General features: G+C 45.8%; 1 pseudogene; it reads left to right on the top strand.

Annotated features, from left to right (window-relative positions):
- LOC118981836 (importin subunit alpha-1-like) lies at nucleotides 1-27,245 on the top strand (annotated as a pseudogene).
- Nucleotides 27,246-27,670: the final 425 nt, after the last annotated feature.

Raw genomic sequence — 27,670 nt, 5'->3', positions numbered from 1 at the left:
ATGGGCTGGACGGTAAGGGTAACGGGAAGAAAAGGAGCTGAAATAAGGAGCTGACAAGCTACAGTTGACTGAAAACGGAGAACCCTACAGAAATTAAGGTAAGGGCAGCAAAACAAACCAAAAAAACAAACAAAAGTCTTGACTGGTGTGACTCAGTTGGTTGGGCATCATCCCATAAAACAAAGGGTTGCCAGTTTGATTCCCCGTCAGGGTACATGCCAGGGTTGTAGGGTTCAGTCCCCAGGCAGGATGCAGACAGAAGCAACCAATCAGTTTTTCTCTCTCTCCCTCCCCCTCTTTCTAAAAATATAAAATAAATACAATCTTTGTTAAAAAAGTAAAAGAAACCCTTGATCTGCTAGATCGTTCCATGTGGTGGAGAGGGTGCTCAAAAGACAGAGCAAAATCGAGAGGCAAGGACAAATGTTTAAGAGGACTTTGAAGGGAAAGAAAGGCTGCATAAGGCAAAGAGGCAACTCATGCAATCTTTGTCCCCAAAGACAAGAGCAAATGCTGTAACAGAAAGAAAGAGAGAGAGAGAGAGAGAGAGAGAAAGAAGAAAATTTTCCTAAAATACAGAAATGACTGAATCTACCCACTAACAAGGCAAAAAGTGGTTTGGAAATAACTGACTCAGGGGCACAACCCTTGGGCCCATCTTTCAAAGGTGAAGAAATAACCCTATGGGCAAAAGTAGACAGAGATGACGTTTAGAAAGAAGAGCCCTCAAGCCGCCCACAGTTTTCACTGAAACCTTAAAACACAGTGTGGCTTAGGAACTATGTGCATGTCAACATTCATTCCAGCGAATAGTCCAGAAAAAACTTTAAACAGATACAACCACAGACATCGAAATAAAGAACAAACTAACAGTAGTAACCAGAGGGGAGGAGGGAGGGTGATAATGGGGAAAAGAAAGGGAAGGGTCATCAAGGAACAAGTAGAAAGAACCCATGGACAAAGCCAAACGGGGTAGGATTGAGGGGGGAGGGGGATGGGGAAAGATGGTGGCAGGAAAATGGAGACAACTGTACTTGAACAATAATTTTTAAAAAAAATTTTTATTTTTATTTAAAAAAAAGAATCTTAAAAACACTAAAATGCCCTGACCGATGTGCCTCAGTGAGTTGGACATCATCCCCCAAACCAAGGGTGGCAGGTTCTGTTCCTGGTCACAGCACATTTCTTGGTTGCAGGTTCAGTCCCCAGTCAGGGCACATGTGGGAGGAGACCAGTCAATGTTTCTCTGTGACATCGACATTTCTCTCCCTCTCTTTCTCCCTCCCTTCTCCTCTCTCTTAAAATAAATAAATAAATACATACACACATACATACTAAGCCCATGCCTGCTTTACAAGGAAAATAATCTTGCTAGAGTATAAACTAACTTAATCCAAGCACATAAAGAAAGAAGACATTCTAAAATGATGTTGATGGGCACTGCATTTGTTTTCACATTTTTTAATTAACTTTTTTTAAAGATTTTATTTATTTATTTATCTTTAGAGGGGAAGGAGAGAGGGAGAGAAACATCAATGTATGGTTGCCTTTCATGCGTCCCCTGCTGGGAGTTGGCCTGCAGAGAACCAGCCTGCAACCCAGGCATGTGCCCTGACTGGGAATCGAACCCGGATCCTCTGGTTCGCAGGCCTGTGCTCAATCCACGGAGCTCCACCAGCCAGGGCTTAAATTAACTTTTAAAATTACCTTGCCTGTATGTAGAATCTAAAGAACAAAGCAAACTGATGAACAAGGTAGAAACAGGCATGGACGCCGGGAATGGCTGACCGCTGTCCGAAGGGAGTGAAAGGAGGGACTGGGTGAGAGAAGTAGGCAAAGATCACACATGTGTGACTCATGGACTGGAACGAAAGTGTGGGGGTTTCCTGCAGGGGGCAGGGTAGAGGGGGACAAAGAGGAGGGAAAGTGGGGACAACTGCAATAGTGTACATAATAAAATGTGATTTCCAAAAAACATCTGCACGTAATTTTCACAACCCAGTTGTATTCCAGTCGGGTGCATTTCCCGTGTCCAAGGTGCCTGGCTGCGCAGCGCTCCCAGCCCCTCACAGACAGGCAGGTGGCAGGGCACCTGCGGGAGCAGCTGTGCATCCGAGGAGTCACCGAAGTGGCAGCGTTTCTTCCAGAAAGCTCCTGTGGAAGAAAGATCCACCTCCGCACTGGCAGTGTGAGGAGCCCAGGAACCGGTACTGAAGCGAGATAACCACAACCAGTAAAAATTGTCAAAATAACAACCACTTAAAGTTTCTGGAAATTGCCCTAAAGCAGGGGTGTCGAACTCATTTTCACCAGTGGGCCACATCAGCCTCTCGCTTGCCTTCAAAGGGCTGAATGTAATTTTAGGGCTGTATAAATGTAACTACTCCTTAGCAGTTAAGCGAGAGCTTGGTGCTGCTGCTGGGTAGAAACAAGGTGCTGGGCGGGCTAAAACAAGGTGGAGGGCTGGATTCCCTTGGGTTTGCCACCTGTGCCCTAAAGGTAGGCAGCAAATGAAGCCAGTCACTGAAGGGCCTCTACTAACTCTCCACAGGAATGATGAGAACTTGCAACCCCTGAGCCAGCATCTGTGCTTCCTCCCACCCAGCACAGCAGGAGGCGGCACCACCCTGGGCAAGTGAGGCCAGGAACACCAGGCCCTCCACGTCCTTTCTCAGCCAAGCCGTACAGTACCTCCCTTGAGAGGACAGGGAGCTAATATTCCTCACCCTGCAACCCCAAGGTGCAGAGGGTCAACCCCTGCAGGCGGAAGCACTGGAGCCCGAGTTGGCCTTCGCTGCTGCCCACGCTGCGGCCCTGAGCCCTCCTTCCCTCCCACTGGGGCTGTGGGTCCCAGCAAGTCCCAGAGCCTTTGCTGAGGCACTTGCGGCTGCGCGAGTCTGGCTGGCGCCTCATCGCAATACCTGTGTTACGGTGTCCCGTGGAAAGAATTCCTTCCCAACTTTTGTTTTCAAAGTTATTTATTTATTTATTTTTGGAGGGAGGGAACGGAGGGAGAAAGAGAGGGAGAGAAGGATCGATTCCAGAAGGAAACATCCATCAGTTTCCTCTCGCAGCGGCATTGGCAGGGCAGGGCCCAGGGCGACCCAGGCATGTGCCCTGACAGGGAATCTAAGGGCAACCAACCAGCTCACCCAACCCAACCCAACCCACACCAGTCAGGGCTCCTTTCCACGTTAACAAGCGTAAGAATTGTTCTTTAATAGCAGTCTCTCAGTCTCCTGATGGTGTAATATACCCCAGTTCACCTGGACTCCAAGTGAGATCAATGGGATTAAATAAATAAATTTTTAAAAGCATTCAAACCTTGCGCTGGGTCAGATGTTCCCATCGCTTTTTTTTTTCTTTTGACATAGAACTAAGTTTATTGCACTGGACCTTGAGTTTTCTGTACATGGAGGTTTATCCAAGGTAAACATTTAAAATACACCACACTTTTGCAATCCTGCTTCTCATTTCTTCTGCTTTTATAAATGCACTAGGATTCTCAAACCAAAAGAAAAATGAAAGAAAAAAATGGAAGTGAGCTGGCACTGCTGTCACAACTTTCCTGCCCACACTCTGGACACTTCTCCTTTCCCGACTAACCGCTGGAGGTGGGGTCTCAGTACCGCCACCAAACTTTCTCCTCCCCTAGACCTCTGAGCAAACCAGGCTGCGGTGCCCGCCTCCCTCCTTCCCGTACCCGTGACAGACGGCTGGGCTCTCCTCCGTGCTTCCGTAGGGGTGAGGAATCCCCCTTCGGCTGCTGCCCTCTGCTGGTCGTGGTGGTAGCGGCAATCAGCCCTGCACACTGGCCACAGATGAAGAGAAGAGGAAAAGCTCAGAGCAGAGAGCAGTGCAAACAGCCCCGGAGACCCGAGGGTGTCTTGAGGCCTGGGCATTCCCAGAGGCTGGCAAAGGACGGGACATTGGGGAAAGACAATGTCTGTCTGGATGAACATTAATATAGTTGTTTGGAGACCTGGGGGAGAAATGGGTGACTATCAGAAGTGGGAGTATTATATACAGTTATTATTTTGAATTTGCGGAGAAAAAAGTCATTTGTTTGCAAGAGCAACCTAAACCTGACTTCTCCAAGTCTAGGGCCCACTTCCCTTTGCTGGGGGACCTGGTGTGTTCAGAAGCAAAGGACTCAGCTCCTGGCGCCACTGCTGCTCAGCCTGGCAGTACTGCCCCCTGCTGGGGCTGCTGTGCCAGCTCCGTTTCATTAGGAAGGTGGGTCCAAGGCTCCAGGGATGTGGATACCTGTGGTCCCTGTCTGCTCTGTCTGGTGCTCTCTCTGGAGGTGAGGGACCCTGAAATACTATGTCCTGGCTGACACCCGCCACCAGCAGAATTTTTTATTGAATTAATTGGGATGACGTGGGTTAGTAAGACTATATAAGCAATGTTTTAATCTGGCCCTGTGCTCTGTTTCTTACACCTGAACAGAAAAGCAGCCAAACCCTGGGTGAAGCAGAGAAGGAGGCATCCCCTGTCTTCAGCCCCTGGAGCCCCACCCTGTGGACCACTGGTCTCTGGTGATGGCCCTCCCTTCCCCCTCACCAACCACTCTTTAGGCAGGTACCTGGAAACCTGCATGCCAGGGAGCCACCTGCCATTGTCTAGAGTCAAGAGACATGAGAGGTCACCTGAGACTCAGAAGGTCCATTTGCTCAGGGCCTAAAATACTCTCAAGGCCACATCAGCAGCTCCAAGAAGATCTGGTCTCAGAAATAAGAACCCAGGATTCTGCCCTGGCTGATGTGGCTCAGTCAACTGAGCCCTGGACTGTGAACCAAAGGATCGTGAGTTCAATTCCCAGTCAGGGCACATACCTGGGAATTGCCAGCCAGGTCTCCAGTAGGGCACACATGAGGGGCAACCACACACTGATGTTTCTCTCCCTCTCCTTCTCCTTCCCTTGCTCTCTCTCTAAAAATAAATAAAATCTTAAAAAAAAAAAAAACAGGGACTTCCAGCCAAGATGGAGGCATAGGTAGACACACTGTGCCTCCTCATACAACCAAAATTAAGAACAACAAAAATTTAGAAACAAAAAAAAAACAACCAGAACTGACAGAAAATTGAACTGTATGGAAGTCTGACAACCACTCATCCAGACCAGTAAGAGGGGTGGAGTCAGCAGCCAGTGGAGAGGGGTAGTGGCAGGAAAAAGCAGTGGCTGGTGACCCAGGTGCTCAGATGGCGGTTGGCAGACCCCGGGCTTGGGGTGGCAAAGAGCAGACCCAGTGAGGCACACAAGGCATCTGGCTGACCATGGTCCCACATTTGTGTGCAGATAAGCCAGACAAAATGGGCAGCAAGACAGACCACACAACCAAGGGACCCAGAGCCTCAAAACACCAATTGAAAACACCTGTGAGGGTTGAGGTGCCCAGAGAGACTCCCAGCCTCACAGGAGAGTTTGTTGAAGAGACCCACAGGGTCCGAGAATGTACACAAGCCCACCCACCTGGGAATCAGCACCAAAAGGGCCCAATTTGCTTGTGGGAAGTGGTGGAAGTGACTGAAAGCTGGCAGAGAGCAGAACAAGTGCCATCATTCCCTCTCAGACCCATTCCCCACATACAGAGTCACAATGAAGTGACATAGGTTATCTCTCAGGGGTGAACACCTAAGGCTCTGCCCCTCACTACATAACAGGTGCATCAAGACAAAAAAAATGGTCCAAACAAAAGAACAGATCAAAACTCCAGAAAAAAATACAACTAAGAGACAAAGAGATAGCCAACCTATCAGATGCACAGTTCAAAATACTGGTGATCAGGATGCTCCTAGAATTGGTTGAATTTGGTCACAAATTAGATGGAAAAATGAAGGCTATGCTAAGTGAAATGAAGGGATATGCATGGGGAACCAATAGCAATGGGAAGAAAACTGGGACGCAAATCAATGGAGTGGACCAGAAGGAAAAAAGAAACAATAAACAGAAAAGAAGGAAGAAACAAGAATTCAAAAAAATGAGGAGAGGCTGAGGAACCTCCAAGACATCTTTAAACATTCCAACATCCGGATTATTGGGGTACCAGAAGGGGAAGAGGAACAGCAACAAGTGGAAAACTTATTTGACCAAATAATAAAGGAGAACTTCCCCAGTCTGGCAAAGGAAATAGACTTCTAGGAAGTCCAGGACCCTCAGAAAGTCCCCAAGAAGTTGGACCCAAGGAGGAACACACCAAGGCACATCATAATTACATTAGTCAAGATTCAAATGAAGGAGAGAATCCTAGAAGCAGCAAGAGATAAGGGGACAGTCACCTACAAAGGAGTTCCCATCAGGCTGTCAGCTGATTTCTTTTTTTAAAAAATATTTTATTTATTCATCTTTAGAGGGTGAGGAAAGGAGAGAAATATCAATGTATGCTTGCCTCTCATGAGTCCCCTGCTGGGAACTGTTCTGCAACCCAGGCATGTGCCCTGACTGGGAATCGAACCTCGATCGTGTGGTTCGCAGGCTCGCACTCAATCCACTGCGCCACACCAGCCAGGGCTCAGCTGATTTCTCAAAAGAGACCTTACAGGCAAGAAGGAGCTGGAAAGAAGTATTTGAAGCCATGAAAGGCAAGGACCTACATCCAAGATTGCTCTATCCAGCAAAGCTTTCATTTAGATTGGAAAGGCAGATAAAGTGCTTCTCAGATAAGGTCAAGTTCAAGGAATTCATTATCACCAAGCCCTTATTATATGAAATGTTAAAGGGGCTTATCTAAGAAAAATAAGGTCAAAAATATGAACAGTAAAAAGACAGCAAACTCACACCTAAAACAAAAGCAAACTATGCAAACAACTGGAACAGGAACAGAACCACAGAAATGAAGATCCCATGGAGGGTTAGCAACAGGGGAGTGGGAGAAGAAGGGGGAGAAGGTACAGAGAATAATTAGCATAGAAAGTGGGGAGAAAATAGACAGGGGGAGGGCAAGAGTAGTGTGGGAAATGTAGAAGCTAAAGAACTTATGACACATGGACAGGAACTAGAGGGGTGTGCAGGGTGGAGGGGAATGAAGGGGGGAAATGGGACAACTGTAATAGCATAATCAATAAAATATATTTTTTTAAAAAACAGGACTTTTGTGTAAGGATCACNGCAAACTCACACCTAAAACAAAAGCAAACTATGCAAACAACTGGAACAGGAACAGAACCACAGAAATGAAGATCCCATGGAGGGTTAGCAACAGGGGAGTGGGAGAAGAAGGGGGAGAAGGTACAGAGAATAATTAGCATAGAAAGTGGGGAGAAAATAGACAGGGGGAGGGCAAGAGTAGTGTGGGAAATGTAGAAGCTAAAGAACTTATGACACATGGACATGAACTAGAGGGGTGTGCAGGGTGGAGGGGAATGAAGGGGGGAAATGGGACAACTATAATAGCATAATCAATAAAATATATTTTTTAAAAAAACAGGACTTTTGTGTAAGGATCACATTGATATGTACTTACTATATCAGGAATTTAGACATAGTCTTTGTGCTGATCAGTGTTGGGCGTTTTCAGAGCAACCGAACTGCAACCTGTCCACCTCACACCATCTCCCGTGAAAAGACTAAGCTGGCTGTGCAGCTCTCGCCCTTTGTCTCATAACCATGTCCATCAGTGAGAACGCTAACCACCAGCTGCCTGCCTTAAAAGTTTAAGAACAAGGGGAAAGATAGAACAGAAATGAGGCATCACCAAATGGAAGTTAGTGTGGAGCTGAGAAAAGCTAAGGATGAACAGATGCTGAAAAGGAGAAATGTAAGCTCCTTTTCTGCTGATGTTACTTCTCCGCTGCAGGAAAACCCTCGGTAACCAGGGCACTATAAATTGGTCTGTTGAGGACATTGTCAAAGGCATAAATAGCAACCATTTGGGAAGCCATCTCCAAGCTACTCAGGCTGCAAGGAAACTGCTTTCTATGGGAAAACAGCCAGGCATAGACAACATAATCTGGGCTGGTTTGATCCCAAAATTTGTGTCCTTCTTGGGCAGAACTGATTGTAGTCCCATTCAGTTTGAATCTGCCTGGGCCCTCACTAACATTGCTTCTGGGACATCAGAATTGCCAAGGCTGTAGTAGATGGAGGTGCTATCCCAGCATTCATTTTTCTGTTGGCATCTCTCCATGCTCACATCACTGAACAAGCCATATGGGCTCTGGGAAACATCGCAGGTGATGGTTCAGTTTTCTGAAACATGGGTATCAAGTGTGGTGCAGTTGATCCACTGTTGGCTGTTCTCGCAGTTCCTGATATGTCATCTTTCGCATGTGGTTACTTACGTAATCTTACCTGGACACTGTCAAACCTTTGTTGCAACAAGAATCCTGCACCCCCATTAAATGCTATTGCACAAATTCTTCCTACTTTGGTTTGTCTCTGTTTTTTTTAAAGATTTTATTTATTTATCATTAGAGGGGAAGGGAAGGAGAGAAGGAGAGAAACATCAATGTATGGTTGCCTCTCGTGAGTCCCCCGCTGGGAACTGGCCTGCAACCCAGGCATGTGCCCTGACTGGGAATCGAACCACGATCGTGTGGTTCACAGGCCCACGCTCAATCCACCGAGCTACACCAGCCAGGGCCTTTGGTTTGTCTCTTGCATCATGATGACCCTGAAGTATTAGCAGATAGCTGCTGGGCCATCTCCTACCTTACTGATGGTCCAAATGAATGGTTTGAAATGGTTGTGAAAAGAGTAGTTGTGCCCCAGCTTATAAAGCTCCTGGGAGCTACTAAATTGCCAGTTGTGACTCCTACACTAAAAGCCAAAGGAAATACTGTCACTTGGACAGATGAACAGACTCGGGTTGTGAAAGATGTGGGAACACTTGCTGTGTTTCCCAGCCTGTTAATGAACTCTAAGACTCATGTGCAGAAGGAAGCTACACGGACAATGTCAAACATCCCAGCCGGCCGCCAGGACCAGATACAGCCAGCTGTGAATCACGGACTCACATGATTCATAGACTCCCCATTCCTCGTTGTTGTTCTCGCTAAGGCAAACTTTAAGGCACAAAAGGAAGCCGTGGGCTGTGACCAACTATACAAGCGGTGGAACAGTTGAACCGATTGTATACCTTAGTCACTGAGGCATAATAGAAGCACTGGTGAACCTCTTAACTCTGAATGATGCCAAAATTATTCTGGTTATTCTGGATGCCATTTCAAATGTTTCCAGGCTGCTGAGAAACTAGGCGAAACTGAGAAACTTAGTATAATGATCAAAGAATGTGGAGGTTTGGACAAAACTGAAGTTCTACAAAACCCTGAAAATGAATCTGTATACCAAGCTTCATTAAACTTGACTGAGAGGTATTTCTCTGTAGAGGAAGAGGAAGATCAAAAGGTTGTGCCAGAAATTACCTCTGATGGCTCTACGTTCCAAGTTCAGGATGGCGCTCCCAGGACTTTTAACTCTCAGATTGTACAGCTGAGGCATAAAATGTGGTTGGTTGTGTGCTATGTTTGGTATAAGTGTGTCTTACTGTTTCTCCACCAAGAACTCTTTATTAATGTGGTTTGTAATTGTAGCACTTTTTACAGTGAAACTGTACTTGAACAGTTCCAAACTGTACATACTGTATAAACCTTCTCCTTTCAATGAGTTTCTTATTTCTATGTGGAATTTCCTATCTTACAGTGTCTTGTAAATAAAGATTAAGTTTCACCAAAAAAATTTTTTAACTGAGGAAAAAACATTAAATGATTAGTGACTTATTTAAAATAATAATAAATGGGTAAACCTAACACATTTTTCATAAAAAATTACTGTTCCCCCAAAATAAATAAGCAAACAAGTTTCATGAAGGGGATAACATTTTTTCATACTCTACACATCTCATTAATGTCCTCATCAGCGCAGAGCAGCTGGACCCTCCCCCACGCATATGCAGCCAGTCCCGTGTGATATCTTGTGTCCTGTACCTATTGAGAGTCCCATCAACCCTTTGTGAGAGGGGAAAAAATCATTTGACCCTGAAGACACTCTGGAAGGTGACATTTTTCAGGAGCATTCCCTGCCCATTCTGAGAGCTGCAGTTGCTCATCTGGAGGCCTAGCTTCCAAAGCTCCCCAACGCTGCCTTCACCCCCTACTGTGTGTTATTTTCTCTCTTACCTAGTGAAAAGTTCCGCACACCTGAATCTATTGCAGGTCAACTGTAACTGATAAATAAACAAATTAAACAGAAAAAATCTGTTAGAACTTCCTAGAAAAACATAGAAACTATATTAGGGACGTGAGGACTAAAAAGAGAAGTTGTATGACTCACTTAAAAAAGCAGGCAGTTTTCTCTTCAAAGAAGCTGAACTAGAATTACGAAAGCTAGGTTCAGACGTTTTTGTGGGTGGGGGAAAACACAGTGGTTTCCAGCACAGTCCCATTGCCCAGCACTGCAGGCGGGAGTGCGCAGTATTGAACTGCATTTATTCATACAAAAGCTCTATGTGATGCACTCCAGAGTGAAAACTGACCCTGCTATCTTTAGTTTAATGGAAGTTGGTGGTTTAGATCCCACAGTGTGGGCCAACCAGGGAGTTTAGGACTGTCTGCATCCCATCGTTAGGAAGCTGGCAAAGGTTACTGCAGGAAGGAATATTTCAATTCTGGGACCCACAGAACTGAGAGCTCTGCATAGCCAGGCGTCTGCCTGTCTCCCTCTGCCTCTTCCAACTCACCTTGACCTGGGGTTTCAGGGGTCACAAGGTGGTCTGTCAAGACTGAGATGAGCTGTGGTTCAGGCCTGTTACGTGCTGAATGTCTGTGCCCCGCCCCCAACTCCGTGTGTTGCAGCCCTCCCCCCACAGGGATGGTCTGAGAAAAGGCCTTCGGGTGATGGTCAGGGACACATGAGACCCTGAAGCAAAGGCCCTCATGGGGGTTAGTGCTCCCATACGAAAAGCAAGAGTGACATGTCTCTCCCCACAAAGACAAAGAAGAGGCCATGTGAGCATTCCATGAGAGGAGAGCCAACAACCAGTCAAGAGAAGAGGCACAAGAATGAAACTTGCCCTCTCAGCACCCTGCACACAGACTTGGGGCCCACAGAACTGAGAGGCGTGATCTCTGCTGTGGGGGGTGCCAGTCTGAGACACTGTTACAGCAGCCAGGCTCAGTGAGACAAAGCTCTGCCTGCTTAGCCTGTGTTTCCAGGCTCCAGCGTAGGAGCATGGCCCCCAAATCCCCTCCCTCCAGTACTCCCAATTTTATCTCTATCTTGGTGGCATATACCTGATAAATTGACTCTCAGATACCCACATCTGAAATAGCCCAGAGGAAGTGAGGAGAAGGAGGAAGAAGCAGATGACCCAGCAGGTCAAACTGTCTCACTACCCATGTTTTTTTTAATCGATTGAGTGAGAGAGAGAGAAACATCAGTTTGTTGTTTCACTCACTGATGCATTCATTGGTTGATTCTTGTATGTGCCCTGACTGGGGATCCATCCTACAACCTTGCTGCATCGGGATGATGCTGTAACCAGCTGAGCCCCTGGGCCATGGAGCTCCAGGTTTCTCTATGTCCCTTTATTCCTAACCATTAGAGCAGAATTGCAATCCACCTTATACACAATTGCCTCTTTGCCCACTTCTCCCAGGGTCCAATACCAAGCTTTGAAAAGAGTAAGTGTACAATGTCTGTTGGATTATAAATATCAATTAAAAAGCACCTATTCTTTTCTCAGTAATTTCACAGTAATCGTTATACAAAAACCATGTGCCTGGACAGTGCAGAACACTTTGTTGATAGTCCCCTATTGAACCCACTGAATTGTTTTACTCCCACTGCTGACATGAAATGTGTGGGTGTGTTCTTCACCTAACAACCAAGTTTCTGATTCTGTGGACAATAACTGGGCATCCTACAACTCAATTCTGACACTCTCAACCTGAAGTTATTGTTAAATCTCATGGGGTTCAGGGCTCAGTCCAACAAGAAGAAGGCCCCCCACTTAGAAGCCAACCACAAGTTCAGGTTGTCACTGGTCCTACTAACAATAAATTCAAGGGTTTCCATGCCCACTCCCCAATTCAGGTTTCATAATTTTCCAGAATAATTCACAAAATTTAGGAAAGCATGTTACTGGTTTATTATAAACCTGGTGGTTTTTTATAAACTGGATGTGTGACTAATGTTAAGCCATAACATTCAAGCTAGTCATGACATTGAACTTATGCACCCAATATATGTAACAATATCTAAGAAAAAAGCTTGTTGGTATCTCTCAGACTAGCCGTGACCTCTGTCAAGTACAGGATACAACTTAGTAACAGACAAATGGGAGAGAAACATAGTGTAACAGGGCGCAGAGCATGGGCCCCCTGAAAACCCCAACAAACTTTAATTGGGGGAGGGGGATAATATGGGTGTTCTAGACACTTTGCATTACAATGGCAAGTTGATAGCCATGTCTTTCCTGCAGGGAAGTGTCTGCCACCCATTCAAAAGGAGTACATGACTCTGAGAGCACGTAGCGGCTTGTGACATAGCCAGGGGATGTGAATGCTCACCTCAGATGTCCGTGTGTCATGGGGAAGTCTTGCCCTGACTAAAGATGGCAGCCAGAAGGAGGTAAAAGATATGGGGGAATTGGCAAATGTAGAATAACACAGGAGGGGCCAGATAAGAGGTACCATAGGAAGTTCCCAGCCAAGCATTTGAATGAGGGTGGGTTGAGAGAGAAGCAGGTAGCCATGAGGGAGGAGCCATGAAGTAGAGGGATTCCACCATGCAGGCTGGTGTAGTGAAGAAGCAGGCGTGCAGTCTGTAAGCCGTGTAGAGGAAAGGGTGTATGGAGGAAGCTGATGGAGCCATGCGGGGACCTGCCTAACCAAGCACAGATTCATGAGAGGTGCTTGGAGCTGAACTGAACTGTGACTAGGAGTGCTGACTTCTGCTCTTTTGAAGGACGTTACAGAGAGGCCACTCTCTTGGGCTGTGTGACTTCCCAGACTCTACCATGATTCAGTGTAACACAGCACATGTTTCCCCGAATCATTGCATGGAGGCTGAGGACAACACACCCCAGATCCTGAAGGAGAGAGCTGTAGTGAGAAGACGGTGACTCTGAAACCCACGAGAACACCTTCCAGAGGGGTTGGAGGACTGTTTGAGCAGCCGGCTTAGGACCAGATAAGGATGTGGGGGACTTTGGGGCATGGTTGTGGCTTATAACCACAACCTGGTGGGGAGCCAGGGAAGTGCTGGGTCTTGTGGGAGAACAGGGCTCCAAGCATTAGGGCTTTTAGTGCCCCCACCTGAGGTTGGAATCCTGTAAATAAAAACCTGTCTCCTTCAACAGTAATTGGGTCATGTATCAAAGTGCCAGGCGGACAAGCCCCAGATTGCTCGGTTGCAATAGCAAAAGCGATTGGGCTGGTACTGTTGGGGGAGGGATCAAGGAGCTTCCGTGCTCTCCTCGGTCGTCCCACCCTCCTAGAGCATCTGTCCACTAATCTTGAAGCCTCCTGACCTCCATCATTTAGGGGTTTCGGGGAGATTCCAGTATGTCAGTGTCATTGACTAAATCACTGACCACTGGTGACTGAACTCAACCTCCAGCCTCTCTGCCCTCCCTAAGGACTGGGGGTGGAGCTGAAGTTCCAACTCTCTAGTCAAATGGTTGGTTCTCCTGGCAACTAGTCCCTAGCCTGAAGCTATCCAAGAGCCCCACCTTGAATCACCTCGTTAGCATAAATTCAGGTAAGGTTGATAGGGGCTTATTGTGAAGAACAAAATATGTTTCTCTCATCTAGATCATGCAGTAAATTCCCAGGGTTTTAGAAATTCTGTGGCAGGAACTGGCAACAAATACTAAATATATGTTTCTTATTATCACTAACCCTGACAGCCATCCTGTCTAGAGTACACTATTGACAATATCAACATCCCCAATCTATGGATAAGGGAACTGAAATTTACGTAATAAGCACAGCTTGTAATATAGTGCTACTACATGCAAGCAATGACTGTGTATATGGTAGACCATATATACACTATAGTGCCTATATAACTGTACATATACTACACATAATGTTTTACCCCATAATCTAGAAGTGTTATATGTCAGTACAGCATTGTGCAGCACATCCATTAAATGTTTTATTCATACAATAACCTATATGGTGAAAACTATTATTTGACAGGTGAGAAACTGTGCTACAGTGCATGTAAATACATACATAGGATTAGACCTGGCAGGAAGTCACAACTAAACCGCAGATCTGCACCCCAAATCCTTTCCTCTGATCACGCCCCTTAAACACCCTTCTCCATGAAGCCAAAACCTCCATGGGTCTGCATGAGCCCGAGGCCTGCGTATGGATTTGTTTCAGGGCTCTTAGTCTGACCCTTCCCAACACATCAAAAGATCTTCTTTAATTTCACAATATTCTCTCTCTACTTTGGCTTAAAATGTTTATTCCACTAATCACTTTTGGAAATGTCAGCTTCACATTTCCTATATTCTTGTATTTGACAAAAGACGCCATAAATAAAGTTAGAAAGATAAATGATAAAGGGTGTATTTGTAAAAAGATTCTCACTTTATATAATAAATTATTAATATCCAAAATGTATAAAGGGCTCTTAAGAATAAACAAGCAGATGAGGCATCCTCTTAGCCATCTATTGCCACACGTCTAACAAGTGGGTGTCTGTGGATCAGAGACATGGCAGGGGGCTAGGTGGGTGGCTCTGGCTCCCACTTTCCAGGAGCTACAGAAAATCCAGAGCATCCAGTTATGCGGTAGCACTGGGCAAGCTGGGAGAAGACTCAGTTCCTGGTCATGATGGAGATGCTGGCTTCCCAGAGCTGGTCATGCAACACAAGGGGAGAGAAAACAGAGTAAAAGAATGACAAGATGAAAGCCACAGCCCTTTATAACCTAATCACCCTTACGCCATATATTGTTGGTCACACACAGGTGTGAGCATCAGGGTCATCGGGGAGGCTGACTGCCATTGACATAAAAATGATTATATACAAAGATAATTGTCTCCCCAGTGATTAGGCAAAGAAAATTGTAGCACTAAAAAATATTTTTCATCTCTCAGATTAGCAGAAACTTTAAGTTTCTGCTAATAGTATCTGTCCCTGACCACAAGGTGGGCAAATGGGTGTGCTTCACTCACCATGTCCTAAAAGTGTGCATTAAAGCATGGTTTGCAGGCACCTCTGATGTGCTGTCCCCACGTCTAGGTGTCTCTTCTGAAGAAATTCACAAGAATTTCACATTCACAAGATTTGTGTTCAGGTGTGCTCAAGGAAGAGGTGTTTGTTGTACAAAGAAAATAAAAACAAACAGGAGGCCTACAGATGGGGAATGGTTTCAAGTACAAAGCACACAAATTGTGTTGCTAAGTGAAGAAAGCTCCATGCCAAATATATGTATCTTGTGATCCATTTTAAGTAAAATCATTTTTTTTAAAAAAAACCTCTTTTGTCCAGGTAATACACACACAGAGAGATGACTGAAGTATAAGAATCCATATGCCTTGTTCACAGGTCAGCCCCCAGGGCTATGCACAGAGCCATCCTGGCTAAAATGTGTCACCAATAGTCACTGGCACCAATTCAACACCAACAAGAACCCCTAATTTGGGGTGCAATAAAGAAGGAGATTTTATTCGGTGCAAACAGATCAATTGTGATTCAACACAGCTACGAAAAGAGCTGAATAGTGTTACAGCCCAATTATGAAGCAGCCCAGCTCTGAAGCCTGCAGCCACGCCCCTCTCTAGTGAGGCAGCTGCACACTGCTGATGTCTGCGCCACTCTGCTCCTTTAAGAAACCAGAAAGCGGCTCTCTGAATCAGAAAGGAGCTCCTACAGAAAGAAGTCCCTGTCCCTGGTCCGGGATTGGTCCATCCTCATGCAAATCAGGACTCCAAATCATCAAAGTTTGATTGGTCCAAAAAGTACTGTCCTGACTGGTCAGAATAGAGCCACTCTGATTGGTTGGTGAAGGCCAATGGAGGATATACCCACCTAGCTCTGATTGCAGGGAAGGTCTCATTCTAGCTGTTAAAGTGCTAGTCCAGGCTGGGACAGGGCAGTTTGCGTGAGAGGCTGTTATGCAGAGAAGACTGTTAGGCCCTGTTTTCATAACCAAGCCCAGTTAGCCGCCAGGAGTCCTTGTTAGTAATATCTTCTTTTCATACAAAAGTATGCCCCCAGATATCTGAAACAGATAAAGATATATCTAGAAAGATACATCCTCAATTATACGAGGACTAATAGTATGAGACAATATTCACATTTGCGCTAGTACTATATATACAATGACAACTGATGTACTAACATTTTGTAATTTATTTCCTTTCAACAATGTTGTCACAACCAACTCTAAAAAGAAAAGCTATGACACGACAGTCATAGTGGCTAAAGTCACGACAGTAAGGCCGCCCCTCTGGCCTCCTCTGCAACTCCTCTCCCGGGCTTTTCAATCCCTAATTCAGTACACAGAAGGGGAGACACAAGAGGAAGAAGGGGGTGGGGAGAGGAGGCGAAGGAGAACCAGGAAGGGGAGGTAAGATGAGGGGCGGGGAGAAAAACAAGAAGAAAAACAACAGAAAGGAGAAAAGGTCCTTCGTGATTCTTCACTGTTGCAAATGGACAACGAACGGAGGAAGGTTAGGGGTGAGGGGTCGCTTCGTTTCACCTGGGTGTGCAAAGAGCCAACGTGTGTCCACAAGAGGGCGCACGAAGTATGCCTTGGCCTTGCTCAGCTGAAGTCATCCCTGTACCTGTAAATCTGTTAAATCGAAAAAAGACAAGAAAAATAAATTTTTACCCAGTGCATGACGAGGTGCGCACTGGCCTGTAGTGTGCGCGCGCGGCCGCGGGCGCCCTGCGCTGGCACGTGGAGTCGGGTCAATCTTGCCCTTCCCGCCCCACCCCACCCTCCCCACCCCCACCGCCCCCCACCTCCGGACTGAGGTGCATGTGGGCTGGGCACGCATCCCCTTCAAGTGGCTCCGGGTTCTCATCAGCACAGGTGGAGGAGCCAGTCGTTTTATACCTGAGGGCTAGACTCACTTACAAATTGGAACCTGAATGCTACAGGCACCCGGAGCATCTTATCACCCCCTGGTGGTTACAGCGAAGTGAAACTGGTGGGGAGTTCGCTCAACTCGGTGGGTGCAAGGGGCGGCGGACTTGTGACTCCTCCGGGTGGAAATGCATGACCTTGCAATTTGTTTTGAAAACGTCTAGGGCTGCTCTGGCTGATGTAGCTCAGTGGACTGAGCACAGGACTGTGAAACAAAGGGTTGCCAGTTCGATTCCCAGTCAGGGGATATGCCTGGGTTGCAGGCCAGGTCCCCATTAGGGGACACATGAGAGGCAACCACACATTGATGTTTCTCTCCCACTCTTTCTCCTTCCCTTTCCCTCTCTCTAAAAATAAATAAATAAAATATTTTAAATAAATAAATAAAAACGTCTAGGACTTATGGCTCTCACTGTCTTCATTTCATCCGCTGTACAGTCCCTCTGATTCTGTTGTGGATGCTTTGTCCCCGCGGCACCTACATGGCTGGAGCTCCTGTGCATTTGGTCTGGAGCCCCACTGCCTAGTGGATGGCGCCTTTGTTACCCTGTGTTCCTTTCCACCTTCTGCAACCTCTGGGTGCGAAATCCATGGCAGGCTCCAGGCCTGACCCACTGGACCCCTCAGGGATACCTGAGACCAGGACTGCACAGCAGTCAGTTTTTGGCTCCAGGCCAGCAAGGCTCAGAGAGGACCACTCCCCCAGGATCTGGACAGAGAAGCTCCCCCGTAGTGCTCTACCTGGGAAAATATTTGTAAGCCTTTGAGTCATCAAGCCAATTCATTTTAGAAGAGCACACAACTTCTAACAAACAGTAACAGCAGACATTGTGCGGAGAACTCGTAACTGAAAATGCCCCACTCACCACTAGGTGCGAGGTGCACCTTTGCCTTCGCACTGTTGGGGAGCCCCTGAAAGCCCGAAAGCCCCAAAGCTGGAGCTTGGGCAGAGAGTGAGGCTTCAGGCTTTATAGTCCCTCCTTGCAATGGAACTTTTCTTTAGGTCCATGTTAAAACACAGTGGGTGGGGGAAGTGTATGAAATGGGTGGAAGGGGTCAAAACATACAAACTTCAACATACGAGATAAGTAAGCCCTGGAATGTAATGTACAGGGTGGTGACTGCAGCTGACACTGCTGTGTGGTACATCTGAAAGTTGCTAAAAGAGTAGCTCATAAAAGCTCTCATCCCTGGCTGGTGTGGCTCAATGCATTGCTCGCCAGCCTACAAAGCAAAGGGTCACTGCGATTCCCAAGCAGGGCACACATGTGGATTGTGAGCCAGGTCCCCAGTACGGTGTACATGAGAAGCAACCGCACATTCATGTTTCTCTCCATCTCTTTCTCTCTCTCTTCTCCTCTCTCTAAAAATAAACAAATAAAATCTTGAAAAAAAAAGAAAAAAGTTAACTATGTATAAAGGTGGATGTTAACTAAACTTATTTCACCATATAGACAGGTAGCCCTCTAGATCCCAGGGTTCTGCATCCCACGATTCAACCAACTAGTGGAAAATATCTATTTTTAATTTACATTGTTGCTGTCATGTACTATATAGTTAGGTCTACAATGGTTGCATCTGAGACTTTTTTCTTGTCATTATTCCTTAAACAACACAGTATAACAACTATTTACATAACATTCCCATTGTATTATGTGTTATGGTACTCTATAGAGACAATTGGATGTAGGTTACATAAGGGACTGGCACATCCACAGATTTTGGTGTCCCTGGGGGTCCCAGACACAATCACTTGTAGATACTAAAGGATAGGTGTACACATATCAAATGATTGTGTTGTCACTACAACTAAAGCAATGTTATATGTCGGTTATCTCTCATAGAAAAAATATACAATGGCACCCATGGGTAATGACTAAAAATAGTCAGTATGTACCAACATCACCTAGAGCAGTGGTCCTCCAACATCTGTGTTTAAGAGACACAGCTGGGGAACTTATGAAAAAGGAAGGCTTGTTTGGCCCTGCCCCCAGAAATTCTAGGACCTAGGAGCCTTAGCCTTAAAGAAACGTGGGTGCCCAGTGATGCAGCCACTGCCCCAGCTTGCTAAGAAATACTATGGCTGGAAATGCTGAAGAGTCGTTTTGGAAGGCTCTTGCCTAGGTCTTTCCTTCGAGAAGGTTTATGGAGGCTGCATTCTTGTTGCAACACAAAAACTCCACAACCGACCACTATAAAGAACTCATGGTCTAACAGGGGTACTGTCTTTCACATGTTTTATAATAAGGAACCAAAGAAAGACATACAGTTACCATCACACCTAGTACTTATGCATTTATATGTATATAAAGATGCATGTAGGTATAAAATGGAAAGAAGTTTCAGGAAACAATACTTACTCCAGCGCAGTGTGATGACGGCCCCTCTCTAACCATAACTTTGTCCTGTGATCCAAAACTTACTAATGCAAGACCAAAAAACAAAACCTTACGTTTCCCTCCCTCAAGGTCATGCTTGCCTTTGTTCTGAATAAAACGTGCACTGCTGTAAACCCTCTCTGAGGTGTATATTTGGACTTCCGGCCAAGATGGAGGCATAGATAGGTACATTTTGCCTTCTCACACAACCAAAAAAAGGACAACAAATTTAAAAACAACAACCAGATCTGCCAGAAAATCGAAGTCCAACAACCAAGGAGTTAAAGAAAAAACATCCATCGGGACCAGTAGGAGGGCAGAGACAGGCAACGGGAGCAGAGGACTAGTGGCAAGACAACAGCTGGAGGATTGCGTGGGCAGGATGGCAGCTGCAGTCCCACATTTGCATGTGAGGAACCAGAAAAAACAACCAGGGAATGAGAGAGACCACAATACCCAGGGTTCCAACCCAGGAAAAGAAAGCTTCAAACCCTCTGATTGTAAAAACCTCTGGGAATTGTTGCAGTGGGAGAGACTCCCAGCCTCACAAGAGAGTTCAATGGAGAGACCCACAGGGTCATGGAACACACACAAACGTACCCTCCCTGGAATCAGCACCAGAAGAGCTCAATTTGCTTGCGGGTAGACAGTGACATGATTCAAAGCTGGCCGAGAGCTGAGCAAGCAGCATTGTTCCCTCTCTGAATGCTTCCCCACATACAACACCACAACACAGTGCCATAAGCAGCTTGCCCCACCTCTAGAGGCCTGAGCCTCTGCTCCTTACTATGTAACAGGTGCGCCCAGACAAAGAAATATGGCCCAGCCCCAGCTGGTGTAGCTCAGTGGATTGAGTGCGGGCCTGAAAACCAAAGGATCAAGGTTTGATTCACAGTCAGGGCAGTCACAGCCCCACTGCCAGCACTACCGAGGAGACTCAAAGACAATAGTCAACTCGGGCTTTTCTTCTTGAAGTGTTTCTAGTGCGCAGATTGTCTCATAATTGAAATACATTTTACACAACCTGTAAAAGCAAACAGAGAGCCTGGAGTTACACTCTTCAAATGAACACTCTCAGAGCTTTTGCCTTAAACTTCTCAGCTCACTTCCCTTGTTCTTTCACACTTTTCAGTGTTTCAATACTGCACTTCCTACCTAATATGATTTGTGTTCTGTTTGAACCTTCAAGTCTGAAAATGTTTCAACATATGCAATCATACAGAGAATAGTGTGATGAATCCCCTGTGCCTGTTACGCAGGTTTGACAATTAACAGCCAATCCTGTTTCAGTTAAAGACAGTGTGTCACCTATAAATAGTTCATGGAATGACACTAAATGAAGACTTTTTAAACATAACCACAATGCCATCGTCACAGCTTAAAAAGTTAACAATAATTCTTTAATATCAATATATGTCCAATAGGTTTAAAGTTCTTCAACTGGCCCTGGCTGGTGTAGCTCAGTGGATTGAGCACAGGCCTGTGAACCAAAGGATCGCAGTTCGATTCCCAGTCAGGGCACATGCCTGGGTTGCAGGCCAGTTCCCAGCAGGGGACGCACGAGAGGCTACCGTACATTGATATTTCTCTCCCGCTCTCCTTCCCTTCCCCTCTAAAGATTAAAAAAAAAACTTTTTTAAAAATATATTTTATTGATTATTCCATTACAGTTGTTCTATTTCCCCCCTTCATTCTCCTCCACCCTGCACACCCTCTCCCCTACCATTCCCCCCTTTAGTTTATAACCACATGTCTCAAGTACTTTAGATTCTATATTTCCCCTACTATTCTCTCCCTCCCCCTATCTATTTTCTACCTACTGTCTATGCTACTTATTTTCTGTACCTTCTCCCCGCTTCTCCTCCTCCCATTTTGCTAATGGGAGAGGAGTTGCTAATCCCCTGTTGCTAATTCTCCATGTGATCTTCATTTCTATGGTTCCACTCCTGATCTAGCTGTCCTCTTGGTTTGCTTTTCTTTTAGGTGTGGTTGTTAATAACTGAGTTTGCTGTCCTTTCACTGTTCATATTTTTATCTTTTTTTTCTTAGATAAGTCCCTTTAGCATTTCATATAATAAGGGCTTGGTGATGATGAACTCCTTGAACTTGACCTTATCTGAGAAGCACTTTATCTGTCCTTCCATTCTAAATGAAAGTTTTGCTGGATAAAGCAATCTTGGCTGTAGGTCTTTGGATTTCATGACTTGGAATACTTCTTTCCAGCCCCTTCTTGCCTGTAAGGTCTCTTTTGAAAAATCCACTGACAGTCTGATGGGTACTCCTTTGTAGGTGACTGTCCCCTTATCCCTTGCTGCTTCTAGGATTCTCTCCTTCATTTTAGTCTTGGCTAATGTAATTATGATGTGCCTTGGTGTGTTCTTTCTTGGGTCCAACTTGTTTGGGACTCTCTGAGCTTCCTGGATTTCCTGGAAGTCTATTTCCTTTGCCAGATTGGTGAAGTTCTCCTTTATTATTTGTTCAAATAAGTTTTCCACTCGTGGCTGTTCCTTTTCCCCTTCTGGTACCCCTATAATCCGGATGTTGGAACGTTTAAAGATGTCCTGGAGGTTCCTAAGCCTCTCCTCATTTTTTTGAATTCTTGTTACTTCATATTTTTCTGTTTGGTCTTTTTTTTCTTCCTTCTGGTCCACTCTCTTGATTTGAGTCCCAGTTTCCTTCCCATCACTATTGGTTTCCTGTGCATTTCTCTTCATTTCAATTAGTTTAGCCTTCATATGTTCCTCTAATTTGTGACTAAAGTCAACCAATTCTGTGAGCATCCTGATCACCAGTGTTTTTAACTGTGCATCTGAGAGGTTCACTATTTCTTTTTCACTTAGAGTTATGGGCTCTGGGGCTTTGAGTTCTTGAGTCATATTTTGGACTGTTCATGCCTGTTAGAAGCAGAGCCCTAAGTGTTCACCAGGGCGGGGCAACTCAGTCACTGGTTTGTGATGCTGTATGTGGGGGTGGGGTCAAAGAGGAGCAATGGCGGTCCCCTCTGCTGCTTCCCACTGCTGGGGCCCACACAGTCTGTCTCACTGCTCACTCCTTTGCTGATTTATCTGCATGTGAATGTGTGACCGTGGTCCGCCCGCCGCCCTGCACCCTCAATGGGTCTGCCTGTTTCCACCCCACACCTGAGATTTGTCCATGGCCACCTAGGCACCTGGGTTGGGGGAATCTTTCCTGTCTGACCCCGCTCCGCCGCTGGCTCCGCCCCTCTCACCCGTCCAGTTGAACGGTTCGTTGTTGTCAGACTTCCGTATAGTTCAATTTTCTGTGTTTTGGCTGTGTTTTTGTTTACTAAACCTTTGTTGTCTTTAAACTTGGTTGTGGGAGAAGGCACAGAGTTTCCACCTATGCCTCCATCTTGGCAGAAGTCAAAAAACCAAAATCTTAAAAAAAAAAGAAATATGGCCCAAATGAAAGAACAGATCAAAGCTCCAAAATACAACTAAACAATGAAGATATAGCCAACCTATCAGATGCAGAGTTCAAAACACTGGTAATCAGGTTGCTCATAGAAATGGCTGAGTATGGTCACAAAATAGAAGAAAAAGTGAAGGCTATGCAAAGTGAAATAAAGAAAATATACAGGAAACCAAAAGTGATGGGAAGGAAACCAAGACTCAAATCAACCCTTTGGACCAGAAGGAAGCAGTAAATATTCAACTGAAACATAATAAATAAATAAGATTTTTTTTAAAAAATGAGGACAGGCTAGGAACCTCTGGGACAACTTTAAACTTTCCAACATCCAAATCATAGGGATCCCAGAGGAAGACCAAGAACTTGAAAACTTATTTGATCAAATAATGAAGGAGAACTTCCTTAGTCTGACAAAGGAAATAGACTTCCAGGAAGTCCAGGAAGCTCAGAGTCCCAAAGAAGTTGGACCCAAGGAAGTACACACCAAGGCACATCATAATTACATTACCCAAGATTAAAGATAAAGAGAGAATCTTAAAAGTAGCCAGAGAAAAGGAGACAGTTACCTACAAAGGAATGCCCATCAGACTATCAGTTAACTTCTCAAAAGAGACCTCACAGGCAAGGAGGGGCTGGAAAGAAGTATTCCAAGTCATGAAAGGCAAGGACTTACATCCAAGTTACCCTATCCAGCAAAGCTATCATTTAGAATGGAAGGGCAGATAAAGTGCTTCCCAGATAAGGTCAAATTAAAGGAGTTCATCATCACCAAGCCCTTATTATATGAAATGTTAAAGGAACTTATCTAAGAAAAAGAAGATCAAAACTATGAACAGTAAAATAGCAATAGACAATTATCAACAACTGAACCTGAGAACAAAAACAAAAATAAACTAAGCAAACAAGTAAAACCAGAACAGAACCACAGAAATGGAGATCACAGGGAGGATTATCAGCAGCGGAGGGAGAATGGGGAAAATGGTATAGCAAATCAGAGGAGTAATTGGTAGGTACAAAATAGACAGGGGGAAGTTAAGAACAGCATAGGAAATGGAGAAGCCAAAGAACTTACAAGTACAACTCATGGACATGAACTAAGGCAGGGGGACAATGCTGGTGGGAGTGGTGTGCAGGGCAAAGGAGAATAAAGGGGAGAAAAAGATGGGAGAACTGTAATAGCATAATCAATAAAATATACTTTAAAATGAAACATATATTTGGATCATTTCAAATGCATAGTGCACCTTAATGTTGGTTATTTAGGGTGAATTTCAAATCATGTATTTGGGTAGCTTTTCAAACATAGGTTGTGTGTTTACTTCTGAGGACTTCAGATTGACACCCAAACCAAAACATTGCTAGTGGGGCATGTCTTCTTTTGTCCTGGAGAAGAACCCATCAAACTGCGGGGAAGTCCTCAATAGCTGGGCTGTTGGGTGCTCCCTTGATTCCTACTTCTGGCAGGTCTTGAGAAAACAAAAGTCGTATTTCAGAAACCCCAGGGTCTGTAGATTTATTTCCCCAACTAGGGCGATGCACTCAGACAGCCAATCTGCTGCACTAGCCTCTCCATTAAACGGCTGTGGCGGCAGCGTGGACTCACGACTTGATTGAGCCCTGCACACCTCGTGGACCTAAAGGAGGGTTGCTGCAAAGCTCCAGGTTTAAAGCCTGGCTCCTAACTCTCACTCTCCCTGTGGAGCTGCGCCGCCAACAGTCCAGAGAAAGTGGACTCCCCAGCTGTGCCGCAGGCCCCCTGAGGGAGAGAAACATAGAGATTTTACAGGCCTGCAGATTGGCCACGGTCCTGGAAGAGGAGGAAGGGGAGGGAAGCCACCCTGCACCCAGATGCTGGTGAGGAAATGGTTGAAGGAGACAGGAGCTCTGAGCAGGAGGTGCCTGGAGCTGTGGGCAGAGGACCCGCCCCTGCGGGAGTCTCCGAGTCCTTCCAGATTGTGAGGGGGCACCTTGGCCCTCTGCCCTGCCCCACTCTGCTGGAGCAGATCCAGTATTTATCTCCTGTTTATTCCTTTAATTTGCATCGACAAAAATGCCTCAGGACTGAGAGATATAGACGACACGGTTTCCTTATTTTTTTTTAAAGATTTTATTCATCTGTTTAGAGAGAGGGGAAGGGAGGGAAACATGGATATGAGAGAGGAACAGTCTGTAGGTTGCCTCTCCCAGGCACTCCAACCAGGAATGAGCCTGCTACCCAGGCAGGTGCACTGACTGGGAATTGAAGCTGTAACCTTTTGGTTTGTGGGAAGTCGCCCAACTGACTGAGCCAGGCTGGCCAGGGCACTTTCTTTTTTAAAAAAATGTATTTTTTCATTACAGTAGACATACAACATTACATTAATTTCAGATATGCAACATAGTCATTTGTTCATGGGGGAAAAAATCACGCCCAAACCTGTAGAGAGCCAAATTGATGTAATATGCCAAAGAAGTAAGATGTCAAATGCCCTGAAGAATAACAGCTTTTGCAGATTCTTTAATGCATTTGAAATCATGGAGTAAGGGAGGAATTTAAAGGAGAAGGAATGTAAAGAAGACTACATGAAGGTGAGAGAAAGCATGGCAGGAATTGGATTATAGCACAGTTACAATTCGGTGCTCTTTTGAGTGTGGTTCCCTCAGAAGGAGGGGGTCCAAGAGGAGGCCTTTCAAAGCTCTGTCACCTAGATGCTCAGAAACAACGGGCACAGCTGGCTTCAGGCCAAGATCAGCCTCTCCCTAAGGAAGTTATATGCCTGGGCTGGGATACGCATCTGCCCAGTTAGGAATCTGTCACTTATAACGGCACCCTTTTTTGTCCACAGATTTGACATTTATATACCTTGCCATAGCTTCCTTTTTCAAGGAGATTGCCTAAGAAAAGTATTTGCTTTTTAAATGTCTTTAAGCCTTCTGCTATAGAAATGGGAGGACTGAAATGCTGATGGATCCTGATTTCAAATAATTCGTAAATAAATGTTCACCCCTGAGGTCTCTCTCCACTCACTTATGGGGATGGGAGGGGCTACCTCAGACTTGTCCCACCTCTCCCAGTGGGCCAGGGCCTACCCTGATTACTGTGACAAGACAGTAAAAAGCTAGGAAAATTCCTGGGCAAGTAGAATGGGGAAACTGAGATAAGAAAATTAAACAAAGCCAAACAGTTTGAGCAATTTACAGCCAACTGGTGAATTGCAGGCCCTTATCTCCCCTAACCAAGGACTGTTGAGAGAGAATGGTTTGTACCTTTCCTCCTTGACTAGAGAATCACAACTTAAATCCCCCTGGTCTGGGGGACACAGGACAGAGACCCAGTTAATGTCATTTGTGCCAGCCTAACCCAATGAAGTCAGAGGAACAAATAACAAAAACTCCATTAAAAACCAGACAGGCCCAAGATAAAGGTAAAACAGTAAAGCAGACCAAAGAATAATCCCAAACTCCCCTATGTGCTCATTCTTATGCATCAGCATATTGCAAACACACCTGTAAAGCTGGTGAATATTCCACTGAAACCCTCCCCTAAGATTCTCACCCACAGAAGAAAGATAAAAAACCCTCAAGACGAAGACCCAGTGGGGGCTCACTCCAGGGCATGCCCATGCCCCTTCCCAGGCATGAACTTTTTACTTCCTCCTACACTCTAAGGGTCCTCCGGAGACTTCCAGCCAGGGGAGCAGTGAGCAGCGGCAGCTCAACCCAGGCTTACCCCTGAGCCTGTCTCCAGGGCCCCCTTTTCTCTGACTTCCTGGTGAGCTAAGAGCAGCCCCTTCTTGGCTTACTCCTTTCCTATAAGGTCCCTAGGGAGCCAAAGTAGAGCCCTGCCTAGGTTCTCTCCTTTTGCTTCTTCTACCCTCCGTCCCTTTGTCCCCAGTCTTAACAAACGTACTCTCAAAACCACCTGGACTCTAGCTTCGAAATCTTTCTGCACGACGTCAAAGACCCACACACTGCAGCCATCCTGAGGCTGACCCACTCTGGCCTGATCCCTGTCCAAAAACACTACCACTGAGGCCTGGCACCAGAGTCAGTGGCCACTGGTGACCAACAGTGGGTGGCTCTAGACTTTCAAAAATTCCTATCAGGGTGCCCACAGGTTTGGGAGATGGGCTCACCCCACCTCCCCACCTTCCCAGCCAGGAGTGTGGTGGTGGCCACAGCCTTACACCCTCCCTTGTGGCCAGCACACCCCTCCCTCCACCACAGGGGCCCAGAAAAGTCTGTGAGGAACATCCCCAACTGGAGGAACTGGTCCCAGAAACTCCCAGAGCCCTTGGCCACTTCCATGGTGGGATGGCGGAGGAGGAACCAGTGAGGCCACAGGCTCCAATGGACAGAGCCAGGGAAATAGAGGTGAAGGGCCTGCTGCGTGTGGCCCAGTGAAGGAAAGGCTCCGTAATGGTAGAGGCCAGGCAGGGGTCCTTGCCAATGAGCCTAGGAATCAGGGTCAGGTGCCCATGTCATGTCCCCAGAGGTTCCTCCAGTGCCCTACATGTGGCTCCTTCACTTTTCTGGGCCTTATTTTCAACTCAGTTAAGAAGTTTGATACTGGATCATTTCTGAGGATTTATCAGGGTATTAACTTCATATTAATAGAAGCAACAAATTTTAAAAAATACTATTAAAGGAATTATACCAAATAGTTGTGAGGTAAGTAGTAACTGACTGTGAGACCCGTAGATTTGTTTAAAGTAACAGTAAGGATACATGTAAATTGCCGCCTTCCACCTGAGAATAACTAATGTAAAACAAGAAATGGGAGGCACCCTCTCCCCTCCTCCCTCCAGATCACTGCCTTTGCTTTTCTT

Source organism: Sturnira hondurensis, unplaced genomic scaffold, assembly GCF_014824575.4.
Source record: "Sturnira hondurensis isolate 20B ecotype Veracruz unplaced genomic scaffold, ASM1482457v3 Scaffold0024805, whole genome shotgun sequence".
Classification (NCBI taxonomy): domain Eukaryota; kingdom Metazoa; phylum Chordata; class Mammalia; order Chiroptera; family Phyllostomidae; genus Sturnira; species Sturnira hondurensis.
Note: the sequence above shows the minus strand (reverse complement) of the source record. Positions and strands in the feature narration are given on the sequence as shown.